The sequence below is a fragment of the Phalacrocorax aristotelis genome, chromosome 1, assembly GCF_949628215.1.
Source record: "Phalacrocorax aristotelis chromosome 1, bGulAri2.1, whole genome shotgun sequence".
Classification (NCBI taxonomy): domain Eukaryota; kingdom Metazoa; phylum Chordata; class Aves; order Suliformes; family Phalacrocoracidae; genus Phalacrocorax; species Phalacrocorax aristotelis.
This window is the reverse complement of record NC_134276.1, coordinates 214,981,747-215,006,574: the sequence shown is the minus strand read 5'-3', so window position 1 is coordinate 215,006,574 and position 24,828 is coordinate 214,981,747. Positions and strand designations below refer to the sequence as shown.

General features: G+C 41.0%; 1 long non-coding RNA gene across 2 annotated transcripts in view; it reads left to right on the top strand.

Moving 5' to 3' along the window:
- LOC142051921 (uncharacterized) overlaps nucleotides 1-24,828 on the top strand; it is a 124,861-nt gene that overhangs the window by 51,721 nt on the left and 48,312 nt on the right. For both annotated transcript variants that reach the window (XR_012658673.1, XR_012658674.1), the window contains exon 3: nucleotides 11,295-11,372. This is a non-coding gene — a long non-coding RNA (uncharacterized LOC142051921). The remainder of the gene's footprint in view (nucleotides 1-11,294; nucleotides 11,373-24,828) is intronic.

Below are 24,828 nucleotides of genomic sequence, written 5' to 3'. Positions count from 1 at the left end.
TGTCACTAAACGGCTCAGTGCACGCTGGCACAACCAGCCATGGCGGTAGAGTATGCGCTTCTAAAAGTCTTGTCTTTTACTGACTTACTGAACTGTGGGTACCGTCCACTTCCCTTCCTCCAAGTACCGTCTCAACTTCAGTCAAAAATTCAGATTCTGGAGTGACAGAAGGGATGGCAGTAAAAAGTGGTTGGATGATAGGAGGGCTGGAAAGAGGGAGCTGTGTCAGGAAAGCAGCAAGCTTGTCTTTATTCACTTCTTAATTGCGTTTTTTGGCTAAACTAATGTCTTCTTTTTACATAAATTCTCATATTCTATTCTAATAATACACAATTTAAGTTACCGTTTATTTCTCCCCTAAATTAAGGTCTTGTATTTTCTTTCTTTTCTGTCTTTAGCTTCCATGTTACTTTTTGAACTAAAGAGGTGAAAGAAGAATAGTCAATCAGGTATTTTCCATGCTTGTATTTTTGCAGATAAGTTTACCGAGGGGAAAACCATCTTTAAAATGCTTCTTTCAAGGCAAAAGAGCAGAGTTCTTCTCTAGGCAGCATACAGCAGTAAGCATTACGTAGCGGTAACAATAAAATTAAACATTAAAATTGACTTCAATACTAATTTTAGGATTTCACAGCTAGCTCTTAATAAATTTTTTAGATTCATGTTTAGATTCAATACCAAGCCTGTAAGCTAGTCCGGCTTTTTATGTAAGATGAGAATTTTTCCACAGAAGTGCGTCTTAGACTGCTGTTAGAAAGCTCTCTAGTCCTAACACACCAAGTAGTGGTAAATTTAATAACCCAGTTGCTAAAAAGTGACAAGTTACTTCAAATTTGAGCTTGTTTGGCTTCCAGCTGTGGTATGTCACTATACCTTTCTCTCCAAGGATTGCAGGGTTGTTTGTTATTTGTTATATTCACAAAATACCTATAAAAGCAAGGTTGCATACTCCTTTTCTCCTTAATAAAGGAGACTTTGACCTAGTGTCATGAAGTCTGTATCCCGGCCAGACTGAGTAGTTTCTGAGGTCTTCCTTTGAATGTTTGCCAGTGCTTGAGCATCTTTGTGGTATGGATATCAGAACTGAACATGAAGTTCTAGCTTAGAATTTATCTTGATTTGTTTCATAAACACTGAAAGATGATGTAATTTTCCAAGCCCTTAATATGCCTTTGCCCTGCTCTGGCAGTCAGTACCAGGGCGGTTCAGTACAAATGCTTCAGAGCCCTTTTCTGGGTAGGAAGTGTCCAAGTCATAGAGGCGTAGCCTGCGTTCCTTCTTCAAACATGGGTGACTTTGATTTGTTAGGATTAAAATCAGTTGTTGTCTTCAACCACCAGGTCACTGTGGAGTGTTGTTATATCCTCTGCCAATACCTTGTTTATCTACCAACTTACTCTCAAGTATTACTATCTAGCTTGTTTATAAAATTACCAGGGCCCAGTCCCATGTCTGTCGTTCCTTCATGTCACCTGTGCTGTAATAGGAAAGCCTGCCATCCACTTGCTTTGTGTAAGAAAGCAGTTACCAGCTCTGGAAAAGATGAGGGGACTTCGGTATCCCAGGTGATTATTCTTACGGATGGAATGAGTCATTTTTGTGTGGACTTTTTAACATGTGGGTGAGTGAATCATCAGGTGTTGAACAGATTCATCTTTTCAATGGGACACGCACAAGATAGTGTTTTCTCACAGAGACAACTTGTACCTGTCTAAAGAAACTATAGCTGAAATACATGACGTTGTGTGCCTTTGAACATGTTACCTTGGGAGATGATCCATGAAACAGCACAGTGTTGCTTTCCATAGTTCTTGGTATTTGTGGAGGGTAGTGACCTTTGAAGTGTTGATAAAAGATTTGGGGAGCATGGGAGAACTGATGAGTGGACCAATAGTTGGATAAGAAATTAAACATGAGTTTGACTTTCTTATGTACCTGTGTTATAAAACAGTTATATGTAGGTTATGTTGGTCTCTTCTCCCAAGTAACAAGCAATAGGATGAGAAGAAATGGCCTGAAGTTGTGCCAGGGGAGGTTTAGGTTGGACATTAGGAAAAACTTCTTCACTGAAAGTGTTGTCAAGCACTGGAACAGGCTGCCTGGGGAAGTGGTGGAGTCGCCATCCCTGGAGTATTTGCAAGACGTGTAGACGTTGTGCTGAGGGACATGGTTTAGTGGCGGACTTGGCAGTGCTAGGTTAATGGTTGGATTTGATGATATTAAGGGTCTTGGCCAACCTAAATGATTCTCCGATTCTATGTTAATTTGCACACCACATGATGACGATCCAACCCGTATCAAGAGCCCGTGAACCGACAAAACACAATTGCTTGCATTTGTCTGAAGAAATGTGCCCAACGCCCCTTTCAGTAGTAAAAGCAGATGAAATTTTGTAGACTGTCTCAATGGTTTTTTCTTTTTTCAGTCTACAGCCAAGTTCCACCATCACAGAATTATGCTTAATGTTGGGTTTGACTGAGATCTGAAAATTACAGAGCAAAACCATCTTGCTGTTTTGACTGATTTGGGATAGGAAATGAAGTACAAAATTTAGGCACGGCTAGGTAGGGTTTGAGGGCTTCAGTAAAAACTCACCACAGGCTTACGTAAAAACCTGGTGATCCTTTCCTAGAACTTGAGTTAACATTTAATTTTATAATAGTACTGTGAGCTTGGGTAATTTTCTTTATAGGTTTCATCGTAGAGCATTTCTCAGTAGGTGTCTTTTTAAATGGTTTTGAAGAGATGAAAATTATTATAGAGAGTCTTACACGGACAGAACAATTCTCTGAGCAGCGCAACATTTTGTCTTACTCAGGGCTACAGGCTGGAAATCCATATGTATTTCACTCACCAAAGTAAGTTTGAAGGGAAGTGAATTCATTCATTACAAAGGAAGGTGCAGATGCCTTTAGAATCTGACCAAATATCTGTAAGTAAAAGGATCTTCTTCATCCTTACAGACTTCGAATATGGATTTGCTAGAGTGGAAGGGTTGAACACCAGAAGTGCAATAATAATAAAAAAACCCAACACCACCCCCACTCTTCACACCCACCCCTTCCCAGCTGTCTAGCTCAGTAAGTTTCACACTATGGTTGCAAGGCCAGAATGATTACGAATTAGGGTTAGCACAAAATATAGCTATTTGAAAATTTTACAGCATTTTACTGTAATGTAGAGGCTAGAATTTCTCAAAAAAGAAATCTGAAAAATGCACAAGGGCAGGGAGGTCGCGCTTTTAAAACCCAATTCACTGCAATAGAAAATGGGATTTCTTAACCTTGTCTTTCAAACAAACCGAATCGTGCATTGCCCCCTTGCACTTTGCCATTTCGATTGTCATCTGTTACGCACTCCTTCATGCTGAGATCCGCTTCCCTTTCTGCCTGATATTCCATAGGGTGCAGTACCTTACAACTGTTTCATATAATCAATGTTTTTTTGACTACTGGGTAATTTTTGACCTTTATTCTGAGTGTCCTTGGGCAAGGCCCCAGGTGGTCATGACCAAGTGCGCAGGAGATGCAGAATATAGTAAGCCTTTTAAAATCTTACGTAGTGCAGGGGCTCTCTGAGGGAATATCTTTATCGAGGTGAAAGTAATACGCGTAGTTTTCACTCCGATTTTAGCTTCAGCATAGATCACTCTAATTTAGATACCCCAAGGCTATAACGCACTGCTTTTTAGGATCGTAGAGTAGCCATTAATGGAAATTTAAGAGTGGGCGTGTAGCTTGAAGGAAAGTGTGCATAAAAAAATAAGGATGAGCCTCTTGCTTATGATACATTTTGTCGGTACTGTTGTCCTCAATCTAACTTAACTAGGTGGAGCAGGTGAGAGCAGTTGGATAAATAACAGCCACTTCAGCCTTGACGTCTGCATCTGGTGAGCTTTCGTTGGCCTCGGTAGCGGGCAGGTGGTCGTTCCAAATGAGTTTTCATCTTTATACACCATGATTTACAGCTCTGTGTATGAATCAGCGTAAGGATGGCTGAAGATAGGTAGCTTTCAAATATCCTTACTGATGGGTGGTACTTGATCGCAGGTTTTACAGTAATTAATGATAAAGATAATGGTCGAATTCCAAGTCCCTAGTGCTGTGGCTGGTGTCACCTTTGCTTATATTTGCAACTTCCTTTTCACATAGAATATTTAATAATACTTTTTTTTTTAAAGACTCTTGTTCTGTCTGGCAATATTAAGAGGTATTGTAAGAAAGAACAAATTCTTTAATTGCTGCGAAGGAGTATTTATAGAAATAAGCTACATACCAGTCGCAGCCTCCCTGTTTGCTGCCCTGTTTTAAAGGAGGTGTGAGAGCTGTGAAAGCATCCTTCAGGATTTCAGTAAAGCATTGATAACTTCAGTTGTCTGTGCCAGAACACCTCGGTGTATATTAAGATTTAGTAACATCCCCTAGAAACGAGTTACATTTCCCTAAGAAATGCCAAACTGGAAATCAAAACCAGCGTACAGGCAGAAGAAATCATGATGATTGCCATCATAGAGCTAACAGTCTACCATCAATTTCCCAAGGGAAATGACGTGAGGTGGCTTAACGGCTTTTCTTTCCCACTCCTTTTGGTGCAGTGCGTGCCTGCAGGATCGTGGGGCAGGAGAGCTGCTGTGTTTCGCGCAGCACTTCCACTGGGGACTCTTTCATCCCACTCTAATTGTGCTCAGTGTGGCAGCTACTACTGTTAAGAACATACTGCGCTCATGGTATTACAAAATTAGTAAAATTCAGCTTTTAATTTATTTGTCCTCTCATTTGGAGAGAACAGCTAATGTGATTTCATATAATAAAACCAACCATGTGAGAATCCACAGAGGTGATTTGCTAAATTTAAGATTTCCTTTGAATTTGTTTTTATCACAAATAGATTGGATTACTATAGGCTGTGTCAGTGTGAGTCACTTGTAAGTGCCTGCTAATCCAATAAACCTGAGTGGTTTCTTACGGAAGTACTATTTTCTGATTTCTATTTATATGATGGTCCTGGCCTTGTTGAATCCCCACTGACTTCACTGGAAATATCTCTTTGGAAAAAACTGGTATAATTTCATGTGGTAATGGTCATGGCAGCGAATTGGTAAAATGAAAAATAGCCTCAGGTAATTAGTAAATGCTTTTAAAGTTACTTGTGTCGACTTTATTACGTATTTTGTAGCATTATCGGTTGAGAATAAAGATAATTGTGAAAGGATTTTGTTTTGTTGTATGGGGTCTTTTGGTTTGTTTTTTTTGGTGTGGGGTTCTTGTTTTGTGTGGTTGTCTTTTTTGTTTTGGTTTTTTTTTTAGTTTGTATGGAGGTTACAACAACACTATTATGTTTTCACAGTGTGCTGCAAGTTTTAGTGTATTTTTTTCTTCTGGTGTTGCCACTTGCCCTGCTTTGTGGTGGTAGTTGCATCACTCTGTGCCGTAATATCCCTACCTATAACATACTCAGCTCTACTGAAAACTAAAAACCATAGAATAAAAAAAGGTAGTTGTTTTAAAATCATGACTTCAGCCTTTTTCTGTTTTACTTGTGCAGCAACTGGTATTCAGTGGCAGCAGAAGGCAAAAACTTAGGTATGGCTTGGAAGTTTTACCTGAAATAAAAAAAAAATAAATTTGGAGCGCCAGCGTTTTTCCAGCCTGAGATATGGTGTGCTTCTGTACCAGAGCAGAGGAAGGGCCTGATCACTCTTAAAAAACATCTGATAAACCTGGTCCTGTTTCGAACTTGATAGTGCAGAATATAAAGATGTACATTATACATAGGGAATTTCTGGTGCTGAGAGGGGGAAAAAAACCCGTTTACTGGAAATAGTTTGACAAAATTCAGTGTTTGTAACACATGCAATGCTGCTGCTACTGTAAGGCACCACAGTTTTCATAATCTTAAATTTACATGCATGTACCAAGTTTCCAAATATCTTCCTCCTTTCTGTCTCCACCGTTGAATTTTATTGTGCGTGGTATGAAGGATAGGATGCTCAAAACCCCTGAATTTTTGATGTGTTAAGACAGACTTTTGTAGATGTTGACTGCCTACTTGATGACACATACGTGTAGTGATTGAGCCTGTGCAGTAAATGCTGCCGAGGGAACTGGATCCTTAGTGGAGGAGATGAGAAATGATAATCCTGATTTTGCGGTAGGTTCTGCTGGTAAATGTTCTGTGGTGTTTTGCAGAGGCAGTTCAAGGCTGTGTGAGGTTGAGATTTGAGATCTCTGCTGAGATCTGTCAATCTCTAGTGGTGGTAGCTTATTGGTGGCAACTCCAGATCCTAATTAATGGGGATTTCAGCTAATTTTATTCACTAAGCATACGATCTCTTGAGCAGATACTCAAAGGAGTAAGAGGATACGTGGAGACCTGAGGGTTAAACAAAGCATCTAGAATAAAAGCACAAGAGAAAGGGAAGAACAAAGCAGAGCGCTGCGCGTCATGTTTGTATCTTAAGTCATTGGAAAGGTAGAAGCAAGGCCATGCAATTCAAAATTAATATAAAAGCCTATCAGATAGGGCTAACATAAAATCTAAGGTACAAAAAGGTGGACAACTGGCATTAATAGGTAACATGAGAAGACCTTGTAAATACATTGGCAGTTAGGGGAAGTCAAGGGAAAATGGAGGCCGCCTCCTTGCCAGAGTGATGCTAATAAGAGAGAGCACACAGAATAAACCACTGGGTGTAATTGTATTTAATCATGGGTCTTTTGAAGGAACCAAAACCCTTTTGGACTCACTGGGGGAATAGTTTTGGTAATTAACAGCTCTCATCTGAAAATGGAGTGTATCGTGATTTTTTCTGCCTGAGAGCAGTATAGGCTGGCATTTTACTTGAAAATCATATGCATGGGCAGGCTAACTGAGAGAGTCAGAGGCAAAATTAGTCAAAGCATTAATAGTTCAAAAAGAAAGAATTTACAAGTATTTAAATAAGTATATTTATGTTTATTGCAGTGGATTGAACCAACGTAGGTAAGGCCAAATTGCTGCATCTGACACAAGGGCTGTGTAGCAAGAAGATCAATGTACAGGTATATGTGGAGTGAAAGGTCATGGTCTGAAACAAACCTGCTGTTTCCTAGATAAATCTGATTTCTAAAACCAGCTTTTATTCCATCTAAAAGTTAATGTTTTCTATTAAAAGCACAAAGAACTGCTTCAAAAGGAGCTATTCTAAACTACAAAGGAAGGGCATGGGTGGCTCTGGGCACTGGGAATTCATCTTGTTAAACTGGTAGCACAGTTCGTGGCACAGCTTTAGCCTGTGCCGACCAGCACTTGTCCAGACAGTGCTTGGGCATCGTCCAGAGATAAGCACGGTGCAGGGACTGTTTCTGACCGAGAGCTGGGATATGGCTACCCCATTGTGGGGCTAGGAAAGCTTGCCTAACTGTGTGGGTACCAGTTGTGCTGCTGTGGCTCATCTGTGGGCCAGAGGACAGTCACTAGCCTGGTTTATGCATTAGGTAGCTGTTGCTCTAAAGTCAGGAGTTGCTAAGACTTCTGGTCCCAAATGGGTTACTCCAGCTGGGTGTACAAGGCTTTTTTTGGGGAATGAGAGACAATCAAAGTTCTGCTCTTAAGACTGGTGGGTTTTTTTTTTAATTATTCGTTTGTGGCCAGCAATGCAGTAACACATTGCGAAGAACTGGGTTTGAAAGTTCTGTTCCCTTCCAAACACATACACTAACCATAAAGCCAGAAACTGGGATTTTTTTTTTTTCTGTTTGGTTTTTTTGGGGTGTGTGTTTGTATGGTTTATGACTCTTCTGCACTCCTGCAGAGGTATTCTGCTGCAAGAAGGGACACTTGCCCCGAGTACTCAGGCAGCTGAATAAGGCAGGCTGGATTCAGGCTTATATATTCATTCTTCAGCAGAAGTATTTGTCCTGTTTGTTGTCCTAGGAATCAATCTGTATGGAGTCCTTCCTGTGGAGTTGAAAAAAAGGAGTTCAGTCATATCCCAACAGTAAGAGGCGTGCATGTTGATTGGCCTGGCTGTCAGTCACATGTGGTATTTCTGTCCTGCATATGTGGGTAAGCTTTCTTACCGGCAGCGACTGCCTGCAGGCAGGGATGGCTTTAACCTTTTCAGCTTCTACTAAAACGAGGCGAGCAGAACATTAAGCTGACTGCTGAGAGCTGAGCACACAGTGTTTGGGGAAGAAGTAAACGTTTAGTTGATGGAGTGTTTGGAAATGTTAATTATGTTAAGGGTAGAGCAAGATCCTCAATTATATTTTTTTCTGGGTGAGTTCAATGGAAGGAAGGAGCTTGTGGTAGGGCAGGGAATAGCCCGTGTGTCAAGCGAGGAAGCCACGCAGCAAATCTTTGCATGTACAGGGCTCCAGTCTGTATGTGTTCAGGGCTGTTTACCACCTACGAGTGAGGGCTGAGCCGTTCTGACAGAGCATGCTGTGCATTTTTGTGTGTATGGACTGTAGGCTGAGATTTCTCACTCTGCTCCCATGGCAAAATGCGGCACCGTCAAATCAGCAGTTACCTTTTACCAGCACTATGTATTCCTGAAACGAAAGGTTCGTTTAGTAGATCATTTTAACAACAACAACAACAAAATTATAATCCTTTCCAAAGGCTTCATGCAAACCTGATGTTCCTCCAAGTACTACGTACTCAAATAGAGCGATGTATTCTCTTCTGAGAGTGAGAGATCCTATTTCTATGCCATTTTATGGGAAAGATTTGTTACTGGCTGTTTATCAAACAGTGAGAGCACTGCAGAGAAGGGGGGGGGAAGAGAAAAAAAGTCATAGCAGAAGATGGTTCAGTAGGTAAGTACTACTTCTGTTGTAGAAGAATTGTTTCCAGGACAACAAGGTTGATGACGGAGTTATAAAGTATGTGTTTCCTTTCCTCTTCTGTTATTTGTTATTAATCAGTAAAGTACGAAGACTTCTCTCTGTACTCGAGTCATGTGCAGAGAGTTGTGTTACATCAGTTATTTTTAGTCTACGCTAGGTTGTCCATGCTGCTCCTTTGAGCTATTTAGAAGAGAATCTGGTATGCAAGAAATTATATTAGTGTTGTTTTTTGTTAAGATCACATGGTACCTAAACAAATTATCTCTAGGCTACTAACAGCTATGGTTGGTTGGTGTTTGTTTTAAAAGAAACAAACCAACAGGTTTGTGCTTTTAAGTTTCAAGCTCATCTCACTGGTGGGATGTGAGTTTCCTTAACTGTTTGCACAGACTCTGTTGGTATAATACGTATTTTTTGCATATACTAATGATACACTGTCATGTAAATGAATTTGGTATAATTAAAGGAAATCATTTTTCCCCTAGAGTATATTCAGCTGTAGGACTCCATTGTGAGATCTATTTTCAACTGGAGTTTGGAATTTGGAATAAGAAGCCACTGAATTAAATGTAGTTGCCAATTTTAAAGAGGCATAGCTAGCATAAAATCACACCCATCTCCAAAATATGTTGATCTATTTAAAATCTGGAGGAGTATGATGAAATCTGTACTTGTGTGGTTTTCCTTTGTATATTTTATTGTACTCTGAGTTTAATTTTTTCTGGGTTGTTTTTTTTCCTTCCCAACAACGTTTTGAGAAAAGAAATATTTTTTTTAAAAAAAAAAACAAACCACAAATATTGGCTGTGCATTTTAGAGGCAAGCATAACAAAAATAATGGCCAGGTCATTAGTGAAAAACACGCTTCGTAAAGCTCTATTGTTGTTTTGCTAAATTAGATAGCTTGAAGTTTAACGGTGGCCTTTTTAAGGGAGTTAGATGATTTCATACCCCCTAATGGTATATGTAATGGTATATGTAGGTATATTGAGATTTCAGAACACAAGTTGAAGATTCAGAAGACATTTCTTCTCATGCATAGTTGTCTGATAAATTAATGAGATAAGCTGTTACCTTCTGAATGCATTGGTTGTGGTCTGATGCTAAAGGTTGGATACCACATGCTGAGAGCAATGTGTGGTCACTGGTGTGAGCCAGTAATAGTTTTATTCGTTGGGTGTGTTTTTTTCCATCCAATTCTACAGCGTGTTTATGAAGACCATACTTCCTTCATTGATTTAGGAGGAGGCAGTATGACATGGCATGAAAACTGGCATGCTGAGGTGACTCTGCACCTTCTCCATATCCCATGGCTTGTTAACTTGTTGGTGAGGGAAGTTAAGCAGGATGACAAATCTATGTTGGCATTTACTTGTTGCTTTGTTATCCCCTCCTGGCTGCAAACCGTAGCCGGAGTCATGATTCTTTCCGACTGGTGTCCTGTTTCCATCTCTCTTTTTTCTTTTTTTTTTTTTCTTTTTTTTTTTTTTTGTTCCCTTCCCCCCCCCCCCCCCCTTGCAAATTACCATTTTCGGCAGGACAAGAACAGTGGTAACCTTAAGTGATGAGATGTCTCTGTGCTTCGTTTTCCAGTACGTCCCTGTTATTTAGTTATTCCATTATCTGGAGCACACCGGTTCTTTATGGAGGATTGAGTAGCTCTTCCGGGTCGCTACTTGGCATAGTAAGGGAATGAGGAATTTTTTGCTGTTTCTGCTAAAGGTTTACTAATTATGTGGCTAAATAGAGAATGTAGCATTAGAGCATTCTTTTTAAGGACAATACTCTCATAACTCTACTTCGCAGATTTTTTTTGTTTTTTAGGTGGGTTGTGTTTTTTTATTTGGTTGCTTACTTCTTTTGTTCTAATCTTCCAAAATGCTTTACAAACATTAATGAATTCCTGGTAAGGTATGGATATACTTTCTTTCTTTTTATAGGTTTGAATCCAAAGCACAGAGCAGGATGTAATGGCCAACCCATTCATATTCAATGCCCACTGACGTGTCTTAGGGTGCCTGAAGCATAGGGCTAGCAGATGTGACCCGAGACCAAGGGAAAGGCGTCACCTTTTTGAAGTAGGTGCTGGAGGCCGACAAGGAACAGTCAGTGCCTAACAAGACCCTACACAGCTATCTTAGAGCAGTTAAATCATTCTTTAGATTTCTTCCCTTTCTTTCTCTATAGCTAAGAGGAATTTCTTTGGTAAACTTTGCAATAGGATTTGGAATTGATTTCTGGTTCTTCAATGTTACGGTCAGATCACGAGGCAGTCTCCACAGTTCATCGATAGAGCAGTTTCATGTAACAGAAATATTTTGGCAATCAAATCAGAGTAACAGAAAACGATGGAAATATTTTCTAGTGCTGACTAAAAGCAAATAGTAAGCTTCAAGCATTAATTACCAATATAATGAGAAACTTCAGTTCAAGCAAATACTTTTTTTTTTTTTTTTTTAACAGAGTTTGTCTTCTCTTTGTTGTATTGCAGAAGAAGAAATGGTGACTGAGTTGCACAAGCGAACCAGGACAATCCATAAGGTAAGGCAAAGAAGAATGCTGATTTTTTTCTCTTTTGTAAGACTGTAAGACATCCATTTAATTAAGAAGGCAATTGGTTTTCTGGCATTTCTTTGACTGTAAGTGTAGCAGATGCAGTTTGAGCTGTTCTGAGTTACCTGGTTCCAAGCCATGTGGTTCAGGGTGAGTTGCATTGGGTAGATCATTTCTCTCCCTTTCTCATTACTGGGTTAAGGCATAAAGTAGTTCAAGATGGTGTCATGTAATTGCATTATTACTGTTGTTGTGGCAGTGACGGTCCAAGGGTGTGGAGAGGAGAGGTTCATAGGGAAAGGCTTTATCACTTCTTGGACTGTTTCTGATAAAATTTGAAGAATCAGACCAAGGAACGCGAGAAGGGCTGGAAGGGGGTTTTGGGCCCCAGATCTTGTTAGTGTTCTCCATAATATCAGTTGATGCCAGAAAAGTTTTAACCTTGCTTTAAGGTTGCTGTATCTCTGGCTGTTTTTGAACAAATTAAAACCCTTTACTTGAGAGTGGTGCATGTGTTTATGGTTTAGTGCAGGAGTTTTCTCCATTTTGGTCAAGAAAGCAGGATGTGTTTCAGTGGTGTTCTAGATAGCAAGCCTTACGGCTCATCTTTCTGATTCACTTGTAGTCGGCAATGGCAAATTTGAAAGATAAATGCTTTTAACTGTCTTGAACAGAGCATGTACTATGTGTTAACAATATCTACATTGCAATTGTAATAACAAAACCTAAGATTATTCTGAATTTGGTTTCACACCAGCTAACAAGTGGACTCATTAAAAGATTTTGTGAGGTTTTCTATGTATTGTTGACTCAACTTTAAAATATCTATAAGTCTGCAAAATGTGTCTCAGCTTACTTACTAAGGGATATGTTCTTAACGCATAGGTTTTGAAATTATTGATGACTCCAGTTTGTCAAACAGCCTTTGTGTGGTGCTTTATTTGTAATTTTTCTGTTACTTATACGAACGTCATTTTCATTTATACCTGTGTCTCTTTTTGTCTGAAAAGTTTAAGTAATTCTGCAGACTTGCTTTTTTTAGACGCTTCCTATTAAAAACAAAAAAACTGGTAGAACATGTGTCAGGCATATGCAATTCCTTCAGCATCATGTTTTCCACACTGATTTAATAGCTATTGAGTCTCCTCAAATATTGTAGTTTCCAAGACCTGTTTTATGGTAATAAATCTTGTTGGCTGTAAAATTCTTGAAATGATTCAGTAGGACGATTGTTTCCTTAGCACATTCCCTGAGATGATAGTTAGAAATGGAAAAGTCCTTAACCAGGTCAGCTTTTTCCCTGCAATACATGTAGTCAGTGCTGGAAAGTGATAATCAATGAAATCGTTGGTGTTTGTTCTGGCAAACTGCTGTTGTCCAGTGCTCCCTGCTATCCCAATTTCTTGCTTGGTAATTTACAGTAAGTTTTCTGTTAGAGTGTCATGCTAAAATACATTGAGAAATGCTTAGCTGGGTAAAGAATAAAAGCTGTGGCGTGGTGTGATAAACTTCTTTATTTAAAATTAAAAAAAATTCATTTTGGAATGAATTTTCAGTTCGGTATGAATTAAAATTCATACAGAAAATGTTAATGAAATGACCAAAGGCTTCCTTAATTTCCCTTTCCGTTTGCCCATGAGGCTAGGGGATGGTGTGGTGTGCTCAGTAGGCTTTTTGGCATAAATGATGCTACAGTAAGCAAAGATGCATCCAGGACAGCTGTTAACACCTTCCTTCTGTACAAGGAGTGCCATTCGTAGTTGTCGGGTTCTCATGAGGAATATCAACTGCATCACAGCAGTGAGCTGCTCCAGTGCGTGGTCTGTTGCGTTGCCAGCTTGTCCTCCTCTGGGTTTGTCATCAGATAAGTTCCGGAAACTGCAGGACCGCAGGTGGGACAAATCCAAATGGATGGTGCAGCCCTTGAGGTAGAGGTGGCTTAATAAATCGTCAGGCATGCAAGGATGATTAAGTTGTGATATCTGGTCTGTCGGTCTCTGGAGGATGGTCACACGCTGTATAACCTGTGTGGCTTTCTGACAACTGGAGAAAGCTATTAAAATCGGGCATTGCTGGGAGCAGGTAAGAAAGGAATTCTGCCAAGAGCCCATAAGGAGTTCTGTGTATTAGGAACATCGTGTGCGCAAAGAAGAGGGACATGTGTTTGTTTTTGCCAAAATTCTCTGTGCAGCTGGAGCTCCAGGTAAAAACACCATGTTATAGCAGGAGACACGGAATCCCTTGATCTTAAAAATTGTAACTTTCTGAAATACTGTTGTTTTCTTTCCTTGATGTTTTCCTAGTTGGATATCAGATACTGAAATTGTCCTTTAGGTTGTTCGACACTGAGGGAAGTGGGAAGTTCTGGGTTTAGTTCCTCCGTGGGCATTTCCTTAAAATGCTCAGGCTTTGGCTTCTGAGATCTTTGATACTCTTTAAATACCTCAGGATAGGAAATAACAGCTTTGCAGTTCCCCCAGGATTTATAGCAAGATTTGTGTATTAAATCTGCTCTTACCTTCGTTTTGGAAAAGGGAACTTCGTATTCTTACTGGCCTCACCTGCCAGACAGATACTTCTTTTTAAAGTGTGCGTTTTAATTGCGTGCTTTTATTGCAAGGCACAAACATCAGGGTTTTCAACATTGTACTTAAATGACCCAAAATAACTTTTGTTGTATTCATAGATATGCTGCACTTTAAAATATGGGCTCAAGGATCACTTCTGCTCTGCAGGATGTTGACAGGAGTACCTCATGCCATGTCAGCGTATTCATTCTAGTTAATGTCTTATAGAAGAAATGGTAATATTGGGGACCATTTTATATACAAGCGTGTGTGTGTGTGTCTGTGTATGCACACAGGTGTTTTTAGGGTGGGTAGAAGTCTTTGCTGCCACAGTCCTCTTTGAATTGTTGGTTGGTTGTGGGAGGATGGAGGGTGGTCTAATGAACGGACCAGATGAGCATTGTATTGGCAGTTGAAGTTCTGCTAACTCGTGCACCTTCCACGAGATCGCTTTGTCAGAGTCACTTGTATCTGTGAATTGAGGACACCTACTTCAGGTTTCAGACACAATGATACATACTAATATTTTGACTCTTTAGCAGTGAAAGCCCAAAGTCTGGCCTCACGAGGCAGCCCAGTCCTTGCACGTGTGAGCGAACAGGTGCCATGGAGCGAATTGCTGTTCAGTCTGCTAGCTGAGGAAGGTGAATGATGAGGAAAGCTTGAAGGAAAAAGTACAGACAGCAATGGTCAAGAAAGCCATTTTCTTCTTCAGATACCTTTTCTTCTGAGAAGGTCCACTAGCATGTATGGCACAAAAGGAGACAAACCACAAAGAGGTCAGTGTTATTGGACGTGTGTGAAGTAGCCATTAACACAGGCAGCGGGTATTCAAAAAGAAACTCTCCTTTTGACAGTGCTGTCTTCTAGATGACTTAGAAACATAAAAACACAACTTATTTTTAAAAGAGCACTTTTAATTTTTGTCAGATATGAAAGTACCTGTAAGTTTAATGTGTGCTTTGCGAAGAGAGGAGTGTGCTAACTGGTTATCAGATTTTCATTTTATGAGTTGTATCTGTGGTCTCATGGCTTCACATTCAAAATTCCGGCACCACCATTAACAATGAGAAACTTTTCTGTGCACATTGTAGGATCCTTCCTCTTGTGCCAGATGAATAGGAGCTGTTTGCTGCAATGACCCGTGTTTCTCACTGCAGTCACAGGGCTGAGGGATGGGCTGTCAGTTTTTGGTTCGCTGTCTGCAGCCTGATTCTAGGGTACAAGAAGCCCCAGGGAGTGGGACTCTTGTATCTTTCCCCTCCGTGTCCTTTCCCGTAGTCATACAGCTGCTAAAACAACTTCTCTGCAACTGCAAAGAAAAAAAAAAAAAAAAAGGTGATGTACCAACCTGGAATATATGCATCTGTGTTCACAAGAGCTGGCTTATGCATTCCCAGGCTAAGTGGTAAATGGCATGTGTTCTTGCCTTCCTCACCAGTGCTCTCTCTGTTATCAGAGCCTGACTGATACTCTAAAACTGCAGCTCTCTGAAGGCTTCTAATATTTGAAATTGGAAGACACCTAGCAGCAAAACTTCTCATTTTTTTTTCTTGTTTTAATTTCTTGCTTAAAAAAAAGATGAAAGCACTTGTTTTCAGATCTTTTTAGATCTAAGATCCAGAGTTTACCTAGGAATTCACCTTTCACCAGTTTTCGTGCTGCAAATGTAAATTCAGAACACTACCTATTCAGAACAGTTAGGTATCCAACCTGCAGTGGTGCTTACTCTGTTGTCTTCCTCAGTTCCCTCAGGCAAATATATTTGCACACTGACGCACATGGGGTTAACGGGGGAAGGCAGGATCTTCAATACACTGCTGCAGCCATGTTTGTCTCTTGGTGCTGCAAAGAGTGAGCATCAGGCAGAGGGTGGGGTACTGCTCTTTTTAAACCTCTCTGTGGAAAAGGTGGGTGAAAAAACAAATCATCTTGATTTTACAAATATTTGTGCATTGGTAATAATTTTTCTTAACATGAAACTCTGAGACTAACAAATCATTATTAGACTTCACTTAGTTTTTGTTTTCCCCTAACCAAGGCTAGTTTCTATAGCTCAGGGGTGGGAGCCTATATCCTCAAGGCTATATATGACTCACAACTGTTTCATATAGCCTACTATCACATTATTTTTTCACATTATTTGTTCACATTAATATAGAACAGTACTGACATGTTTATTAACACGTGGACCTGGCTTGCTAAATACATGTAAAAGCCTTGGCCCATAGCCCTTAGCTAGAAAAAAAGTTCTCTGATGTTGCTGTGAACAGTTATATCACAACCCATTTTCACTTGCAAAGACACCAGGTCTTTGGGTAGCCTTGGTCATCGAGTCCCACCTGCTTATCAGCCAGCATGGGATGGACAGAGGTAAATCACAGCGACTAATGTTTAATCTCTGAGGGATGGAGGCAGTACAGCCTGTGAGCTGGAAGTGAAGAAATCACTGATTCAGCCTTCTTGAGACTGCAGTTTTATATATCACATGTATATCACACAGTTTCATTTGCTTTGGGCTTTGACTCTTGCATGAAGGTAGTCGGGAAAAATGTCACTTCATATGAAAAGGAAAAGAAGGATTTGTTTTGTCTTTAAAACAGTGAATCATTACAGATATGTCAAGTAATGAACATGCCTGAAATGCGTTCTTTCTGGTCTTTCAGCATCTCTTTGTGAGACTGAAGTCTGTCTCGTCTTCTACAGAAGACATGTTTCTTCCCTTCTCCCCCTTCATCCTGGATGCTGTGTTGTCATGAGGCATGTCCTTTCTTTGATAAACCTTCTTAGCTCACTGTCTTGGAGGACTAGACTAGCTGCTCAGGCTGGAAAATGACAACCAGCTCTGTCAGCCTTTCAGGAGGTGAGCTGTTGTCCTTTTGAGTAGGATGATGGCTATGTGCATGGTCCATGTGGATAGTCCCCTGGGTTTCTTCCACTGGTACGCCACTGTCTGGAGTGTCTTACAATCCTTCTGGATGGGCCAAGCTCTGGACGAGACTGAGCTTGTCTGAGGCAGATGGTTTTCTCCATATGGAACCAGCCTCCCAGTGACAGGACAAGGTGGAACAGAGGGTAGAGGGAGGAAGTTGATGTCTTGGTGGATGTATCTGTTGCAGATAATCACGGACCTTTCAAATCTGTCTTATGAGTTTAGATGTATATTAGTACCTTCAGTGTAATGTAAGAGTTTAAATAACCCAGGTGACTTTGAAAATAAAGTACCTAATGTTACCTTGTGTACAAACAACTCTCCAATTTAAAGAAATTCTGGAGCTTGTTGCTGTAACTTAGGTGATGGGGGAGAGCATTTACCGCACAAAGGTACCATGACGGGTATCCAGCAGAGCAGGGACCAGAACCCAAGGACGTTTTCAAAAGTTCTGTGGCTGACAAAGGCTCCACAAGCCATGTCATACACCCTTCAGTGTGACAGGCTCTGCCCAATCTGTCTGGTGTCGCTGGAAAGCCAGATATATTAGTCTGAGCAAAGCACAGTGCGGATGGCACACGTACTACTTCTGATACCCAGTCGAGCTCATTTACAGCTAGCTGATGTCTCTGGATGCTGCTGTACTAAGCTATGTAAATTTTCCAGAGGCCTGCCACCCACTGCTCTACGTGTAAGCGCAAAGCTGTCTGCATATAAGCTACAGAATGCATGTGTAAGAAAAGGAAATTTGTCATTAAAGGAATGCTCTTAAAAATTGTCTTCATCCGTAGAGCTCCCTCCAAAGTGTAATGTTATGCGGTGGGTTTGTCAGCATTTTGCACATTTCTTTGTTTCATCTCTGCCTGCAGTGAAGTGTGTGTACAGCTGAACAGATAATACCTAAAATACATGCTACATCATATTAATGCAGGAAATTGGAACATCTTAAATGTATACATTTAGTAGCATCTTAGCACTTTTAATTTTCCTACAGTTTCCAAGCAGTGGTTTTTCTCCTCGTAAGATCGAGTGCTAGTTCAAACCTGGATTCAGTATGTCTGTACAAAGAAGAATTTTCCTTAGAATAAAATAGGACTTTTTTTTTTTCTTTTCTTGATTCTGAAATACTAAACCTCTCAAATTGCGCGTGTATAGAGGAGATAATGGGTGAAGTGATATGCCATCAGAAGAAAAAAATATGTGGAGATGTAGCTCAGAATTAACACTTAGAGCTATGTGAAAAACCTCGCTGTAACACAAAATAAGATTTCGGTCCTTTAAAATAAAATGGTAACAGGACACAGACGTGGAGGCTGGAGGTCTGCGTTCTGTTGGTACTTCTCATCTGTTGCGTAAGCTCGGACAAGTTGCTTAGCATTTTCCTGCTTCATTTCTCCTGTCAGAGATCTGTACGTTTTACTTGCTGTTTGTAAAGCACTTTAAAGTCTTGAATTAGAATTATTATGGACTTCTATAAGGTTAGTTAAAATCTGTTTCCTTCTCACTTATGCTTTCTCAAAGACAAGAATAAATAAAATGTGGGGGTTTTTTTCCAAATGATATTGACTGATATTCTGCAGCTGCTTAAGGTAGGATTTAACTGATCCTTTCTGTTGTCCAAACATCCACTAAACAGCTTCAAATTGAGAGTATTGTTGGGTACATCACATCCCTAATTCTGTTACGGGCATGGTCTGGCAAGAGGTATTTCCTTGTTCATTTTACTTAGCAGGCTGGAATTTCAAAACCTCCTGGCATAACAGACTTTTGTGGACTGCTTTACATGAATATTGACTAATCTTACGCATCAATCAACTAGAGCTCGGAGCATCACGGATGGGTGGCTGACCTATAGCCCGGTGGTGATGGAAACGCAGTTTGTATCACCAGAAAGCAACACTGTCAGGCTGTTCATGTACTCTGCTTTGTCATCAGGTCCTGTGGCACAGCACTTCAGCAGCGCTCCTGAACACCTGATCGCCTTCTGGCCCTCAGAGGCGAAGGGCTGATGCACCCCCACCAAACTGCCGTTACCCTGCCGCAGTGGACAGTTCGCCCAGGTGTCGTGCAGCACACCAAGTACGAATCTCTGTGCAGAGAGAAGTTCTTGCGCTGAGGTGCTGCTGCTGGTGCGAATTCAAGAAGTGAATTCAAGTAGGCGTTAAACTCTGGATGCAGCGGTGAACCAGGAAAACGCATCTATCTTGCACAGCCAAGTGTTGCAGAAATAGTTTAGTTCAATGGAGTTAAATGGCCGTGCTTAGAAGAAACAACTGTTCAGTGAAACACCCTTGCATAGAAGCAGCCTGACACACTGATGCCCAGCTTTGCATTCTCCGTTAATGTTACCAGTGTCCTGGCAGGAATCCCACATACGGAGCTGAGGAAGTAGACATTATAAAAGCAGAACTCTTTGGGCTTTTTGTTCTGTGTTGGTCCGTCAGCCTTGCTGCAACTGTACTGTGACAGAGCATCTGTATTCCATGCCTAGAAACACAGAAGAGAGTGTACTCCTAAGGACGGCTACTGCGCATCGCTGTGTTTCAGTTTGGGGGTGTTAAAAGCCCTGCACTACGTGTACAAGCTAGCTGTAATTTATTTTAATTAAATACAGTAGCTGCATACGTACCGCAGAAGGGGTAAGACAGGGATTCCCCATCTCTAATTTGTCATCTTGCTTTTGGATTTCTTTGCTATTGTCTTCCTTCTACAGACTTGTGCAGAGATGTCTCATCCTCTCCCTCCTGTGCTCTTAGCAATGGCATCTGTCTTCTGAAATTCAACAAGTTTTCTTAAACTTCTTCTGTTGTTGAGAAGCCATTCATGCTGTACGATAGCGGAGGCGTCCCTGTCCTTCCTGGCACACACACCTATACAGGATTTATTTTCATTTGAGAGCTACAGGAAGCAGAATCCCCATCCCGTGGGAGCCTTCTCATATCTGACTTTTTTTTTTGTGTGAATTAAGGAGCTTGGAGTACCCACCCTGGGGCTGGCAGGCGGCCTGGCAGGAAGCTGGACAGACTGGCCTGCCGGCCAATCTTGCTGCCTTTTATAGAGCACTTTGTTTGAAATCAGCACATCTCCGTGCAATCAGTGTTTTGCAGGGTAAAAATTGTTGTGTTTGGGAGTTTTTTGAGCAGCTCTACTTTTAGACTGCAACTTGTGACTTCTGGAAAATAGTTGACTGATTTTTGTAATTGCTATAGATTATTTTGTGAGACAAGAGGTGGTGTTTCTGTGGAAGAAAATCCTCTTGGAAGGATGTTCTTCAGCCAGTGTGAAGGATTGCCTGATGCACGTCCTTGTTCAGGTAGGTGAGTTAGCTGGCAGGGACCTTACATTCCCCGTCCACAAGTCTCGCATAACAGCAACTGTTTCTGATCAAATTGCTGCCAAATGTTTTCTTAGAATGGCTTACCTGGGGGAAATCCAGGCCATGTAAGACCTGGTTCTCCCACGTTTTTTCGTAGGGCAAAGTGCTGAGATAATAGTAGTCAGTGGGAAGTACAACCTGGGAGAAGCAACAGTGTGTAGCTGCGCTCCATCTACAGCTACGCTGTGCCTGGTGCTCAGTCGGGATGTAGCTGTGCTGCAGTTTTGCAAGTCTTGCAGGTAGAGCACGGCACCATAGTATGCGTTTTTGAAGCAGGCTGCATCGTCTCATTCAACCATGCTAGTGATAAACTGGGCTTGGCTCTTCAGGCTTGGCTCTTCAGGCAGTCCAGTTTGACCTCTTGCTCAAAGTAAACCTGACTTGGAAGTTAGGCTGAGCTGCTGAGGGCCTTTACCAATTGAAAATCTCCAAGAACGGAGAGTTGGTAACCTTTCTGTTCCCATCTGCCAGTGTTTTCATATTGAAGACTTTCTTTCCTTACATCTAATCAGAATTTGCCTTGTTGCAACTCGTGAGTGTTGCTGCTTGCCGCTTGGCTGCGTGCTCCTGAGTGGAGTCTGGCTGTATTTTCTGAGTAGCCCCTGTAGGTCACCAGAGGGTTGATGAAGGTGTTTGGCTAATAACTAGTGTTCTGTGCGAGTTTGCAAGCTGTGTCCAGGTATCTTCTCTGGATCACTCTTCCTCTCTTGGGCCATGGAAGCACTAGAAGGAAGCTGAACTTGTGTTCTCAAGATACCGTTCTGGTGTTGAATGACATTGACATTAGCTGGACTACTTTAGCATCTGATGTAAACCCCCTCAAATCCACGGGCACACCGGAACCAGGTGTCTAGGCATTTTAGACAGACAGACTTACCTTTAACATATTTTTCTCTCAGTATCCTCTTCAATAAATGAATCTGCCTCCTTGGAAGATTCTTTGCATTTTGAATCATTTTGAGGTTGTGAGTTTACAAAGAATCACCAATTAGCAGTTCAGTGAAAATAATTTCAAGTAAAATCATACTTTGTTTACTTAAGTAATTGCTGCTTTCAGAGGAAGCATGAATGCGTCTTTGATTCTCAGAAGCAGCTCATGTTGTAGTGGCCTTTGAGTATGTCCCTAGAATAGATCCCATGTTTGCACAGACATTACAAATCATGCGTATAATTTTGAATGAGCCAGTCTTAAATGGCATTCCATCCGCTAGGGAAGTATATATTTGCAAATGGAGAAGACTTTATATGGTTTTTTCATCAGAAAAAAAACTGTTGGAGCTCCAATATTTGCACAGTTGCTGTGTGAAAGCTACGTTTGTAAATCCCATCAGAGGGGAGCCTAGAGGATAAGCAAGAGCACCAGTAAAAAGAATGAAGAGGGTAACTTTCCCTTCAAGTAATTACTTTGAACAGGTTTGCTGGTTCTTGTGTACACATAGTGTAAATTCACAAGGGCCTGTCCAGATTCATAATACGTAAGTAGCTCCTCAGAAACCAAAGCGGGTATAACCTTACAAAACTTGAACGATAGGGAGGTTTGGCCTTTGTATCCAGAATCTAAACTGGCTAAGCAAACAGCTAATATTGACTTGATTTCTTAGTCTGACCACCTGCCTTTAGACTTTGAGTGTGTAACTTCAGTAAAAATGAAACACACATTTCTTTAAAACATACATAGCTGCTTCCTCAAAAAAGCACTATGCCATGTGCTCCTGTCTAGCAAAAGGTAACTATTTTCACTCTGTGCTTATTGTTTTCTCCTTGTTTTCTGCTAAAGATGCACAGGGAGCTGGTGGTCTGGTAACATGGCTGTTGCTTAAATAAAACTACGGTGAGATTCAAGAGTTCACAGCCTACAGGAGTCAACTCTGCAAACTGTTTTTTCCATACCCAAGAAGCATGAGTCAGATTTTGCAAAGTGAGTCAAATCTATCCTCAGATTCATTTGAAGACACTGTAATGGATATATAATATGAAACAGTATTATGCATAGAAATGGCTTATTAAACTAATTTAGTTTGCAGTATTCCTTCTGAGTGGGAAGGGGGATAGGGTAGACAGAAGTGATGGGGAAGTGTGGAAGGAACAGCAGTTCAGGTGTACCTCAGTCCCCAGAAACTGCAGCTAGTCCTGCAGGACGGAGGGTATAGAAAGATCATCTTCAATTCACCACTCCTGTGGGAGTTTGCCAGGGCCGGAGAGATGGTTAATGTGTGTATGCTTATCTTTGGTGATGCTGCTAAACTCTGGCGTACAGCCTGGCAACACCACTTAACCAGCGGTGGGGGTTGTCCCTGGACTTCCAGAATACTGTGACAAAGGCCTGCTCGGCTCCTCCTTTGAGATCTGTGTTGGGGATCCAGACGTAAGCCCTCTCGCACAAGAAGGGCAGTATCCTCCTAATACCTTGCTGGCAATAAATCCCTTTCCCTTTGCTCTGCATTCCTTCCCTTTATCTTCACCTGGCCAGCGTTCCTAGGCACAAAGCTGTCCTCCAAGGTCAAATGTGCTGGAGCTGTAACGCTCTACCAGGATGTGACTCCTGCATGTTTTGCTGGCTGTGTCATGCAGAAACACTCCCTTTCCTCTGGAGGAATTACATGACAATTAAACTTCGAGGCACAGTCACCTTCCAAGTCTCAGTTTCTTCTCCTCTGTTCCCATGTTTAACCCTTCCTCTGAGAAATCTCTTTTGATTGTGAATTTTGACCAGGAAACAAATTTGATGGCTCCAGTTTCAAGCATTGGTCTTTGACTGCTGCAGTCAACATCCTAATATTGTGCTCAGAAGAGTGACTAATGCCTCCTGTCTGGCATATGTCTTGAATGAACTAGTAGACAGGCATGCATTTATTTTTCCTATTCCTGTGTGTAATCAACCTAGAAAGAATTTTTTAGATTTGCTTTTCTTCCACATTTTTTGGTGGGGACCCTGAGGAAATGAATGATGGAATATAAATGAAACAATTCAAAGAACATGTTTGCCATTACGTACTTGTACAAAGATGGGTTGGCAGCATCAGATACATGGTTCCCTGACTGATGTGCACCATCCCTTGCAGGTCTCTGGCTGCTTTTAATTCTTCCTATAACTCAACACAGCTCTGAGTTGTCTTCACTCTGAAGGACGAACATCATGTTTTTAGAAATGTATTGGTTTTAGACCATTCAGATCTTTATTATTTCTTCTAAAGGGTTCTGAGATCTAAGAAGGCGACTGTAGAAGGCTGGGATTCAGGGGTCCAGCAGCAATCATATCACTTGGGGTTTTTTTGTTGTTTTGGTTTTTTTCCTCTAGTTTAACTTCTGTCAAAGTTTTGTGAAGCATAGTGTTTGACAGGTATGACAACCCAAAAAACCAAAAATCAACCAACCAACCAACAAAAAACCCCAAACCCAAAAAAAAAACCAAACAAAAAAAACCACCCCAAACAAATCCCCCACAAAACACTAAGCATTTTTAATAATCCACAAGTATTAGTGTATTTGTGCAGAACAAGATGGGTGGATGACCTCAAGCTCAGCGCATTTCCAGCACGTGTTCCTGGCTGCTGCTGGTAACACAGGACATGGCACAGCGGTTGGTCGTGCTCCTGATCTGCAGCCATGTTGTTCAGGGACTCAGCATCTTTGCGTACAACTTCTGTTCTTCAGAACTGCTTCTCTGGTTTTACTCGTTGAGTTTTTACTCCGTACTGTTTTTACTCCTTTTCTGTCTAGTTCCCCACCTGAATTCCATCTCTGTGAGTATGTGACTCCGTTACGGTTCTTCATCTCCAGTCTGCCTGTAACTTCTGAGTGAATTAGCAAGAAACAGAGTAAGAGGTTTGAGATTTTTTTTCATGCTAAGATCTCTTTTTGGGAAACTCTGCATTCCAGTTGGAGAAAGTAGCATTTACCTAAGAGAATTCAGAAATCTGCTTCTCTGTCACGCTGACCTGCAAAGCTGTTTCTGATGTTCATGCAAATTTTTATTCTTAAGGAATTTAACAAGATTTACCATCGGCAGTTTCCTCTTTGACAGCTGCTCAAGAACATAAAGTAAGCCTGTAATTTTTTGGCACCTGTAGCTGAGTAAGATAAACCCAATCCCAATAGTGGCTAACTCACCAGTAACCTAGTCACTGGTGTATGGATGCAAAGCCTTCCAGAAAGTGTTTTGTATACATGAATGATATATCCTATTCACTGCATATGGTTAAGGATGCTTGAGCTACTCCAGTGAAGACAGGTTTATAAATCAGCATTTGCTTTTGTTCAGGATTTCTCAAACAGAACCACTTCCTGAACGGTATGATAAACAGTTACTCTTAAAAAAAACAAAAAAAAAGAAAAAAAAGAAAAAAAAAAAACAAAAACAACAAAACCCCCTATTTTTATCTTGTTTTGAATCTTTCTTGGGGTTGCTGCCACACACATGCTGAAGATAGATCTGACTGTTTTGAAGTGCAGGAAAATAGCTGAGGATCTGGTATTCAGAGACTACCAGAAACACTTTACGGACCATCAGCCGTATTTTCAACTACAGATGTTATTGCTGGGTCATTTATGTGAAGCGTGCCCCCCCCA